This window comes from Culex quinquefasciatus, chromosome 2 (genome assembly GCF_015732765.1).
Source record: "Culex quinquefasciatus strain JHB chromosome 2, VPISU_Cqui_1.0_pri_paternal, whole genome shotgun sequence".
Taxonomy (NCBI): domain Eukaryota; kingdom Metazoa; phylum Arthropoda; class Insecta; order Diptera; family Culicidae; genus Culex; species Culex quinquefasciatus.
Window position 1 is genome coordinate 113,699,277 of NC_051862.1, and position 12,030 is coordinate 113,711,306.

The following is a 12,030-nucleotide window of genomic DNA, read 5'->3' on the forward strand; positions in this document are numbered from 1 at the left end:
TATGCCTGATAACGTACCACACTCTTACACGATCGCTACCATTAATCTTAATGGTATACACAACCAAACAAAACTACAAGCACTTGCATCATTCGTACACTCTCACGATTTTGATGTCGTATGCATGCAAGAGGTGGTGGCTGATGATATTAGTATACCAGGGTATAGAGCTTTATGACGTTTCGCGTACGCACACTAGCGCACCATCTGATTTTGCTGGCCGGACAAAATTTAACCTCAATCTTTTTTGTGTACGTACACGCAATACATGGCCACGTAGAAACCTCTATACTATAGTGTTCAATATTGACGAAAATCGAAGAGGAACAGCTGTTGCAACAAAAAATGGAATAAGATTAACACAAATCCGGAAAAGCGTAGACTCGAGAATCATCTGCGTATTGGTGGAGAATGCAGTTACTGTTTTGAACCTGTATGCACCATCTGGTTCGAACAACAGAGCAGCAAGAGAAAGATTCTTCTCTGAATCGGTCCCTTTCCACCTGCAAGGACACGCGGAGGTCCTTATTCTAGCTGGAGACTGTAATGCAGTAACTGATGCTGTGGACTCAACGGGAAGCGAATGAGTGCTGCACTTAAACGGTTAACGTCTGGGAATGAGTGCTGCACTTAAACGGTTAACGTCTGGGCTGGATCTGGTTGACTCGTGGAAGCACATGAACCATACAGTGGTCGACTACACTTTTGTTAGAAGGCGATCCATGTCCAGAATAGACAAAATCTATGTTTCTAAAAGCCAGGCACGAAACATCCGATCTGCAACCATTCAAGCCAATTGTTTTAGTGACCACAAGGCGGTCATTACGAGAGTGGTTCTACCAGCTAGCTCTCGTCTGTGCAGCAGACCCATTTGGAGTGGGTACTCTTTGTGAAGGAAAAGCTGGCCAGATTTTTCAAATGGAAGCAGGGCATTGTCACACGGAGATTCCAAGCCACGATGGGGTTCCAGTATGCTTGCTTGAAGAGGGCGTATCAGCAACACCTGGCGACTGACTGCACAACAGAGATCAACAGGATAAAAGCTGTTATGTTACAAACACGGAAACAGTTTTCGACCTCCCGCCGACCGAGAAACGAACGTTTCTTTTGCGGGGAGAACGTCTCGATCTTTCAGCTGGAAGAAGATCTCTGGCGGCGATCGGAAACCACAATCCACCAGATGCAGCACGAAGGTCAACAGCTCACTGAACCAGCACAAATCGTGGAGCATGTGCAGCAGCATTTTGGCCGTCTATTCGCCAGAGAGGAAATCGATCAACACACAAACTTCGTGCCGGAGAGAAGGATCACAAATTCGAGGATCAACGATCAGCTGATGGACGAGATTGGAGAGCAAGAGATTCTGACGGCTATCCGAGCCTCTGCACCAAACAAATCCCCTGGGAGAGACGGTCTTACCAGAGAGTTTTATCTCAAAATGTGGCCAACAATCCGGATCGAAATAACAGCAATCCTCAACGAGATGAAAAATGGGAGAATGAGAGAGGACTGTACGGAAGGGGTAACCCGAGCATGGGTAAATAACAAGGGAAATGCGGAATAATACCTTTCTCTGGTATCAAAACCAAATTTTGGTATTCCTGGACCCTTTAAAATTTGTCTTAAGGATTATGCAAGAGCAAAATATGCTATCATACCAATTAAAGGTATTGTTTTGATATTGCAAAATTGCACAATTTGTCAGTGGTCGAACACCACATATTGGCATTCTTTTGGTATTACAGTGTTTTATCAAATTCCTCTGAAACTATGGGAAAATGTTGACCAATTTTGACAAAATAATTAATTTTGCGCTAAAATGTTGTCTCAAAGCGAATGCTTTTATTCAAAACCGGAAATTTCAAACTTGATTTTTAAACATTTTTGATATACCCCCTAAAGAAATGACTTGAAATTGTGAAAAATTTTCTAAGTCAGGATGGCACATTTTGGTATTATTTTGGTATTAAAGTGTTTTATCAAATTCCTCTGAAACTATGGGAAAATATTGACCAATTTTGACAAAATAATTAATTTTGCGCTTAAATGATGTCTCAAAGCGAATGCTTTCATTGAAAACCGGAAATTTCAAACTTGATTTTAAACATTTTTGATATACCCCCTAAAGAAATGACTTGAAATTGTGGAATAATTTCCACAGGATACCACATTTTGGTATTATTTTGCTTTTGGAAGGTTTCATCAAATTCCTCTGAAACTATGGGAATTTCTTTTATAAATTTTGATGAGATAATTAATTTTGCGCTAAAATGACTTGTAACCCAAAAATGTTAAAGCAGATTTTCATTTTTTTTATATACCCACTAAGATTTTTTTTAAGTTGAAATTTCTCTAAGTTGGGATAACCAAATACTTTGAAAAACGAGTTAATCGACAGATTATAGAATTTTGGTGAATTTCGATCCAGTTTCATTTTAATAACAATTATTTTTCAATCTTGTTATTTTTCAGAATCTTCAAGAACTTCAAGCACAGGCCGTTCATCAATGACAAATGCATTCAATGTGGTGAAGAATATCACTAAGAACAACATGGAATCATCAGGTGAGTAGATTTGGCTGTTGCATATGGATCATTTCCGTTTTTTTTTACTAACTGCAACTGTTGCACTAAAAATGGTATGAAAATACCAAATTTAGGTATTTCTTGTGCAAATACCAGCGACCAAAATGTGCTCTTGGTTGCCCAGTAATAGATGGTAAAATACCATCAAATCATACCAAAATCATGTATTTGGAAGACCACAGGAATACCAAAACCTGATTTTCCAAGGGCGCGGGAATACCTAAAAATTAAACCATGGCAATACCAAGTTTTGGTAGGGGAACTATACCCTTTCTCAGCCTATTTCTATTATCGGCCTATCAGCACTTTGATCATGAATTACAGCTTAAATAAAGTGTTTTTGACTGTTTCAAAGCAATAAATAGCTCAAATAAAAGTGAGCAAGCAACTCTTCATTGTTCATACATCTGAAAATGTTGATTTAATAGCGGAAAACGGAAAAATAGCGGAATTACAGCTTAAATAAAGTGTTTTTGACTGTTTCAAAGCAATAAATAGCTCAAATAAAAGTGAGCAAGTTCATACATGTTCATGTTCATACATCTGAAAATGTTGATTTAATAGCGGAAAACGGCAAAAGTGATGAGAATTGGTCGAATGGCTTAGTGTGATTAAAATGGGTATTTTTCCCCTATTCAAGCAATGTTCAAAAATCCAGAAGACCTCAACTTGGTATTGAAATGGTTTTATTTTGAGGTATTATTTTACCCTTGGAATAACATGGTTTGGTATTGTTGTGCCCTTCCACATACAAGACTTTGGTATGATTTCATGGTATTTTACCATCTATTACTGGGCAACCAAGGGCACTTTTTGGTCCCTGTTATTTGCCCAAGTAATACCAAAATTTGGTATTCTCGTGTTATTTACCCCTGCTCGGGAATGGTTCTTATAAAAAAGAAACATGCTGGAGACAGCATAAGCGCTTATCGACCCATCACACTGCTTAATGTCGATTACAAAATTTTGAGTAAAGTGTTGAAGTGTCGGCTGAGCGATCTCATTCCCATGGTCCTAAGCGAGAATCAAAAGTGCAGCAACGGAAAGCAAACCATTTTCGAAGCAGTCAATCTAATTCGAGACCGTATAATATTGGAATCATGCACCAGCAGGGAAGCAGTGGTTTAGAGGTGGTATTTAAAAACGTGGGTTTTATAGTAAACCTAGATGTATGGGTATCAAAAGATCGGAAATTTTATGCCCTTTCCGATGCCACATAGGTTATCTTGTGAATTGTCGACCGGTTCGGATGCCGGCGGATTTTCCGACGACGTAATTCCGGGTTGGTACGAAATTCCAACGAAAAATCTATTCTAGCGATACAAAGACCCCCAAATCGGTGTTATACCCACTCCAGAATGGTTATTTAGCAATTCTATGGTAATATATTGACATTTAGTTAAATTTAAAGTTTGCAAAATAAAGTTTAGATAAGTTTTATATAGAATTTCCAGAGTTATATAAACTTTTATACTAAGTAATTAGTAAACTTTATATTCAATCCAAATTATTTTTTTAATCAGTCAAGGATGCCTATTTGGAGTTGGAAGACTGGATTTATGGTGATTTGTCAACAAATAACTTTATTTATGTTAATTTTTCGAAAGGTGTACACACTTTTTTTGCACCTTTTTTATTTCTGTAATAGTATTTGTTATATAACTTTTTATAGAAAACTTCTTTTCATGAGCTTTTTGCAGCAAAATGTTCGGCATGAGTTTCTGAACAAAACGTAGTACTAGGTTTATGTCAACATTAAATTGTTTACATGTTTCATCACAAAATGTGCATAGTGCCCGAGGGGTGTAAATACTTTTTTTACATCTTCTATATATATAAAAAATTTCGACGGTTTTGTTCGAACGCGAATCAGTTCAATACGGAGCGTCGGATCGAGGTGCTCTTTGTTGCGTTAGGTTCGTATAAGTCCAAGGAAGGTTTATACGCTAATTAATTGACACTTTGGCCACTCTGGAACCGATTCCGGAGCATCTGCAAATTGCATGGGAAAAGTTGCGTTAAATCAAATTTTGATCACATGAGGCTGAATAAGCAAACAAGCTATACGTCAAGACGAAGTTTGTCGGGTAAGGCTTGTACTGTATAATTTCCAGAGTTATATTAAGTTTTAAACTAAGTAGTTAGTAAACTTTATATTCAATCCAAATTATTTTTTTAATCAGTCAAGGATTTGGAGTTGGGAGACTGGATTTATGGTGATTTGTCAACAAATAACATTATTTATGTTAATTTTTCGAAAGGTGTACAAACTTTTTTTGCACCTTTTTTATTTTCGTAATATAACTTATATAACTTGTATAACTTTTTATAGAAATCATCTTTTCATGAGCTGTTTGTAGCAAAATGTTTGGCATGAGTTTCTGAACAAAACGTAGTACTAGGTTCCTGTCAAACTTTAATTTTTTTACATGTTTCATCACAAAATGTGCATAGTGCCCAAGGGGTGTAAATACTTGTTTTACATACTGTATAATGATTTGATATGTTATACCTTGTGACATTATTTCGCAACTACGGAACAATACAGTTCTAGAGCATTAACTCCATGATGGCTGACTGGTTAGCGTCCCAGACCATCAATCCAAAGGTGTGAGTTCGAATCCCACCTGATTCTTAAAGGTTTTTTGTTCATATTCAATGTTCAATTCCTGATTCCAAATTTCAAGGGAACCGACCGGGATTTGATCCCTGAACCTTCTGCTTTCGAGGCAGAAGCCGCAACCGTTAAGCCACGGAGCTGGTCCCTATTCAACGAGTTTTACCGAGTTGGATAAATACGACGAGTGCTGACAAAATCAAGTTTTGCGAGTTGCTTACAACATTTTTTTAACATTTCAAAAAACGTTTCTAGAATGGAATTTTATGTCAAACATTCATGTATTTAGTAAGTTCAAAACAGAAAAATATTGAAAAATGTTACTTTTCGATACTAGTGTACATAGTTCAACTTTTCAGCACCCTTTACAGTGCTGAAAAGTTATTGAAAGGTATTAATTATCCATTCTGTTATTTTTGGTAGGGAAAAGTAGGCCGTTTCGTTTCTCCAGAAGGACAGGAAAAGTTGCCAGTTTCACAGCGGAATTACAAAAACATGATATTTTGGTTTATTGAAATTTACGCTTTTAATGATAACTAAATAAATTTATTTTGAGAACCAGTGTTAAGGCACTTGATTTTCATATGCTTTCAAAAGGATCCTGGGAGCTATGAAAAGTGAAGGATTTTTTCGAGCATGCGCGTGAACGATTATTCCGTATGAATGTCGTATGCTTGTGCCTCAATGCCATGATAATAATTTGAAGCAGCCACCAGGCATCCTGAACCGCTCATTTTAGATATCGTTTATTAAGTATGTGATTAACACAGCAAGTTATATTCTGACCTTCAATACAAAAAACATTAAATTCAATTATAAATAAATTGTTGTTAGCGTTAATGATGCAACGATGAAGGCAACTATGGCTTTACCAGATGGTGTTATATTAACTCTTGCAAAACAAAATAATTAGATTTCGATTTCGTGAACATAGTGTGTTTATAAGATATTAGATGGCAAAAACAATATTAATGGATTAAAGCCTTGTGTTTTTGAACACATGATATTGGTGAAATATTTTATCTGTTCTGCTTCATTTCTTTTTTTTTGTGATGAAAACTATAAGCTAATCCATTGTTTTTTTAATATGTGCATTGTGAAACCCAATTCAGTGAGAGGATTAATTAATATACATAACACAATAGATGTTTCTTCTATGATAGTGCGAAAGTATTGTACGATGAAGATTTTTTGAGTTTGGATACTGAGCATATTGGTTACGCCATAACGTGTATTAGACGTAATATTTTTTTTTCATAGTGTGAAGAACTTCATACATTGACATCGTGCTGTGTTTCTTCGGTAGTCAAAGAAGATAGCTGAGTAACAGCAACATTTCAAAAGTGATTCATAAATTTTAATAGGAAATGTGTTTAACTCTCTAAAATCAATTTAAGATTATTTTTCATTCGATTAGTTATCGTGACACGCTTCAAGGACAATTACATATCCGTGGAAGGATAATAGAGCAGAAATTTGACAGTGTGAATTGCAATGTTGTTATATAATCGGAAGACTCTACATGCAATGTTTTGGATCTAAAAACACAAATATCAAATGGTTTTTTTGCAAGGGAGTACTCCGAAAGAAGACACATGTGATTTGATTTCAAGTATTAAAAATATTGTTTTCAAAACTGTTGAACAGAGATCCTGAACGAATGGAGGGCTGGAGCATTTCCAAACGTAAGTTGATCGGATTGTGCCAAATAGAAAATACTGTGTGTTGTATTACAGGCATCTCAGGTTACGTAATCAATTTTGGAACGGAAAGTGATGTGGAAGGACAACGTTTTTTGAAACAAGCAATAATGGGGTGTTGCTGATTTTCTTTGTTAAAATATTTTTCGTATAATAAACATATTTTTCGGTCTGTTGATGTTTTACAACAAAAATCAATATTATATTTTATTTGCCTTTTTTAAAATGCAGTGAGTGTAAAAGCTTAAGTAAATAAATATGCAATTTTGCATCATTGTGATGCACAACAATTGTAAAAATTTAAAAGTTTCAATTAATGCTTAATTTTAAAAAGGAAAAACCATTAAAAAATCAACATAAACAAGGTTTAATCCTAAAGTACTGGGTAGCCCAGGGGGTGGCTATTGGTCAGATTTTTTTTTTATTTCAAAAACAAATAAAAGAATCTCATCCTGATCACGCATCCGAGGCTTTTTTTCTCGATATCTCGTTATACAGGGGCGTTGCGACCCTTCAAATTTTTAAGATTCCGAAAAAATGTTATTTTATAGCTCAAAGATAAACTTAAACAACTTCAAAACCCTTACGCATGTTAAAAATTGAACTTCGTATACAAATAATTGTTTAAATTTTCCTCTGGCGAGACTTTATTCCAGCATTTTTACAGTTACTCAATTGCCGTTCTACGCAAAATGTTCTCATGTTCAAAAAAGAGCAACTGAGAAAAACGCGATTGAAATTTCTCGATCAATTTCTGTATTTCTACGCATAACTGTCCCGGGGTCCCTATTCCCCCCATTGTGTCCAAAATCGCCCCAGTTAGCAGTTTATCAATCTTATTTGGAATCCTTTTGCTATACAACAGATAACAAGACACAATGCTTCGTAAAACTAACTTTATGGGAAATGCATTCGCAATTCGAGGTGCATGTTTGTGAAATTATTTGCCGCTAACTTCATTCAGTGAATTCAAACCTAGGTGTAAAGAGCATTTAACAAAAACAAGTTTGAGTTTTTTTTGGTTCCGATTAAGCAATGCCTTGCATTACACATTCGTTTATAACTACATACACAGTTTATTAAATCCTTAACTTTATTATTAAATTCTACTTAAATAAGTAATTTGCCGAATTATTGACCTTCTTATAACCTTTCTAATGCTTATTTCGATTTAGTTTTTACCATTCCAACGCCCAAGGCTCCAACAAAGTTTGAACGGTAACTTCAACTCGCTGGTTCTCGAGCATAACTCATCCAATCAAGACAATTCTTTTTTCCAGTGATTTGTTAGGATGTCTAGATGATCCTAGAACGTTGCAGAACCAAATCAGTAATTTTTGCGATCAAAAACATCGTTCCAATTTTTTTTCGCGTGTCGTTTAAAAAAAGTTGGAACGGTGTTTTCAGTCGCAGAAATTACAGATTTGTTCAAATCAAGTTCTGCAAAATTTGAGGATCATCTAGACATTCTTACAAATCCCTGGAAACAAGAACCGTTCCGATTGGTTGAGTTATGCCCGAGAACCAGCGAGTTGAAGTTACCGTTCCAACTTTTTTGGGAGGCTTGGGCGTCAGTGTAAAATGGACATGCGTTGGGCGTTCCAGTGTTAACTTAGTTATTAGTTTTTAGTTTCAATGATTAAACATGATTAGCCAGGTCCAGTGGTTTAGTGGTTAGCGTGGTAGCCTCTAAACCCCAGTATGGGCTGGGTTCAATCCCAGACGGACCCGGTGGCATTTTTCGAGACGAGATTTGCCTGATTACGCCTTCTATCGGATGGGGAAGTAAAACGTCGGTCCATTTGCGTAAAAGAGGCTATGGGTGACTCACCACACATAACCTTCGGACGCCTAGAAATGAGCAGAAACTTGCAACAGAGCCCACAAAAGACCCGGGGGTCGTTAAAGTGGGTTGCTTTGCTTTTTGATTAAACACAAGGTTGTACCGTCAACTGCGGCGAATTGGGACAGCAGTTTTAACCATGTTAGAGCACAATATTTTGATTTTTCTGGTAGGTTTCAGATAGAACAAACTCAGATCAACAAAATGTGTGCATCCATTTCCAAATTTAAAACCTTTAAGTGCTCTCAACACTGCTGTCCCTATTCAGACTGTAGTCCCGATTCGCCCCAGATGACTGTACCTTCGGTAATAAAATACAAACCCGAGCAGACGGAAATAACTTTGGAATAACATTTTTTGATATTTGAAAATACTAGGCCAATAACATTTTATGTTATTTATAACAAGATTTGTTATTCGCCGTTATGAAATTTATGTTATTGGATTGTTATTGTAATAACAGACTAATAACACTTCTAGTTATTCTTCGAACAAATCTTTGTTATTATTTTTTGTTATTTTAACAACTAATCCGATCATACCAATAACAGTTGGAGGTATTCTTCCATAACAATATCAGACCAATAACGAATTTTGTTATGATAACATAAACTGTTATTGAACTCTTATGCCAAAATGGATTTTTCAAGAATAGTCCATAACACTTGTTGTTTTTAACAGTATTTGTTATTGAAATGGCATGAATTTTGTTATTACCGTCTGCCCGGGAATGCAAATAAAATACAAATATCAAAAATCAAAAATCACATGATTCCCTCTACAGCATTGCCTTGGCGTTCTCGATTGCGAGATTCCTACTCGAAACTAGGTGTCCAAAGGCTTGATTGTTGAGGCAATTGCAAACCTCTTTTTACACCTTAGCTTCCATCCACCCCGGGATTCGAACTGATGTCCTTTGGATTATTAATCCAACTGCCTACCTGTGACTCCACCGAGACAGGACCCAGGGAGACGACTCCTACACCTCGACTGAGCTAACGACCTAACCTCTAGGTTAGACCGGGGCTAACCCGAGCAGACGGTAATAACGTGGGAATAACGTTTCTTGATATTTGAAAATACTAGGCCAATAACATTTTACGTTATTTATAATAAGATTTGTTATTCGTCGTTATGATTTTTTTGTTATTGGATTGTTATTGTAATAACGGACTAATAACACTTTTAGTTATTCTTCGAACAAATCTTTGTTATTATTTTTTGTTATTTTAACAACTAATCCGATCTTCCCAATAACAGTTGGAGTTATTCTTTCATAACAAAAAATGTTATTCCAAAATTGTTTTGGCTTTCAACCAATATCAGACCAACAACAAATTTTGTTATGATAACATAAACTGTTATTAAACCCTTATGCAAATATGGACTTTTCAGGAAGATTCCATAACACTTTCTGTTATTTTAACAGAATTTGTAATTGAAATGGCAATGGCGATTTTGCTCATATTTGGCCCAGAGTCCTAAAATAGGTCAAGGAACAATATTCAGCTTGTGGAGCGAGGTTTTGAGAAAAAGTCCCGTATTCTGGGCACTCTAATACACACAAATATATTACAAAGAAAATACTGGGCCAATTATGCGTAGAAGTGTAACGATGGAACAGACAGACTTGGTGTTGTTTTTAAATGTACTAGATGTTATTTGGTTTTCGAAAAGTATACGTCAAACTTTACATAAAAGCCTTAAGGATTGTTGATATATAGGTTCATTTTTTGTACCATGTAATCTAAAATAATCTAATCGGAAACAAGCTAAACCCGACCGAAGAAAGCATCCGTGAAAAACTGGCAGTGTTGCAAGCGCAAACATACGTTGCCAGTGCCGATTTATTTTGCATCAACCAATCTGTTTCCCTTGACAATCTGTATCGAGAATATCCGAAAATGTATGACACTCATCAACCCTAGTAACATTTTAGGTTTTAAGTAGGCCGAAACGAAACTATTGGCACTACGCCCCCCGGGGCATGGCCTTCCTCTAACGTGGGATTTCTGCTCCAGCGCCTCTGACGAGACAGGAGAAACCGTAGGCCATAAAAGCCTATTTAGGCCGTATAAGGGTTTTCAGAACCATGATAAAACCTGTAAGTTTAAAAATGTTACTAGGGAAGCTAGCCAAATCAAATCAATCCAAATTCCGTGTTCGAACCGGTTGTTGCGTTTGATTCTAATTAGATTCCGTTTCAGAATTCGGATTGATTTGACTGGGAGGAACCTCCCAGTTAACTCAATCGGAATTCTGAAACGGAATTCAGTTCGAATCGTTTACGTATTCCGTTTCAAACGCAACAACCGATTCCGTGCCCGAGCAGGGGTAAATAACATGGGAATACCAAATTTTGGTATTACTTGGGCAAATAACAGCGACCAAAATGTGCCCTTGGTTGCCCATGGTAAAATACCATGAAATCATACCAAAGTCTTGTATGTGCAAGGGCACAACAATACCAAACCATGTTATTCCAAAGGTAAAATAATACCACAAAATAAAACCAGTTCAATACCAAGTTGAGGTCTTCTGGATTTTTGAACATTGCTTGAATGCCAAAACTTGGTATTGCCATGGTTTAATTTTTAGGTATTCCCGCGCCCTTGGAAAATCATATTTTGGTATTCCTGTGGTCTTCCACATACATGATTTTGAGATGATTTCATAGTATTTTACCATCTATTACTGGGCAACCAAGAGCACATTTTGGTCGCTGGTATTTGCACAAGAAATACCAAAATTTGGTATTTTCATACCATTTTTAGTGCAGCAGTTGCAGTTAGTGAAAAAACGGAAATGATCCATATGCAACAGCCAAATCTACTCACCTGATGATTCCATGTTGTTCCTAGTGATATTCTCCACCACGTCGTATGCATTTGTCATTGATGAACGGCCTGTGCATGAAGTTCTTGAAGCTTCTGAAAAATAACAAGATTGAAAAATAAGTGTTATTAAAAGAAACTGGATTGAAATTCACCAAAATTCAATAATCTGTCGATTGATTCGTTATTCAAAGTATTTGGTTATCCCGACTTAGAGAAATTTCAACTTAAAAAAAAATCTTAGTGGGTATATAAAAAAAATGAAAATCTGCTTTAACATTTTTGGGTTACAAGTCATTTTAGTGCAAAATTATTTGTCTCGTCTATATATATATATATATATATATATATATATAAAAAATTTCGACGGTTTTGTTCGAACGCGAATCAATTCAACACGGAACGTCGGATCGAGGTGCTCTTTGTTGCGTTGGGTTCGTAGAAGTCCAA

The 12,030-nt window shown here is 36.2% G+C and overlaps 2 protein-coding genes across 7 annotated transcripts in view; one reads left to right on the forward strand and one right to left on the reverse strand.

The window, feature by feature from the left end:
• The window catches only part of LOC119767089, a 127,144-nt gene that overhangs the window by 79,999 nt on the left and 35,115 nt on the right, over nt 1–12,030 (reverse strand). The window contains exon 1 of one of the 2 annotated variants that reach the window (XM_038254657.1): nt 18–157. The exons of the other annotated variant lie outside the window; for it this stretch is intronic. The gene's annotated coding sequence lies outside the window, so the exon portion shown is untranslated. Of the gene's footprint in view, nt 1–17; nt 158–12,030 lie in introns of those variants that run through there. 2 annotated transcript variants of the gene reach the window in all.
• LOC6048111 (potassium voltage-gated channel subfamily H member 7) overlaps nt 5,872–12,030 on the forward strand; it is a 142,460-nt gene continuing 136,301 nt past the window's right edge. The window contains exons 1-2 of one of the 5 annotated variants that reach the window (XM_038254652.1): nt 5,872–5,956; nt 6,621–6,888. The gene's annotated coding sequence lies outside the window, so the exon portion shown is untranslated. Of the gene's footprint in view, nt 6,082–6,511; nt 6,889–12,030 lie in introns of those variants that run through there. The other 4 variants (XM_038254653.1, XM_038254651.1, XM_038254654.1 and 1 more) reach the window with 4 other exon arrangements.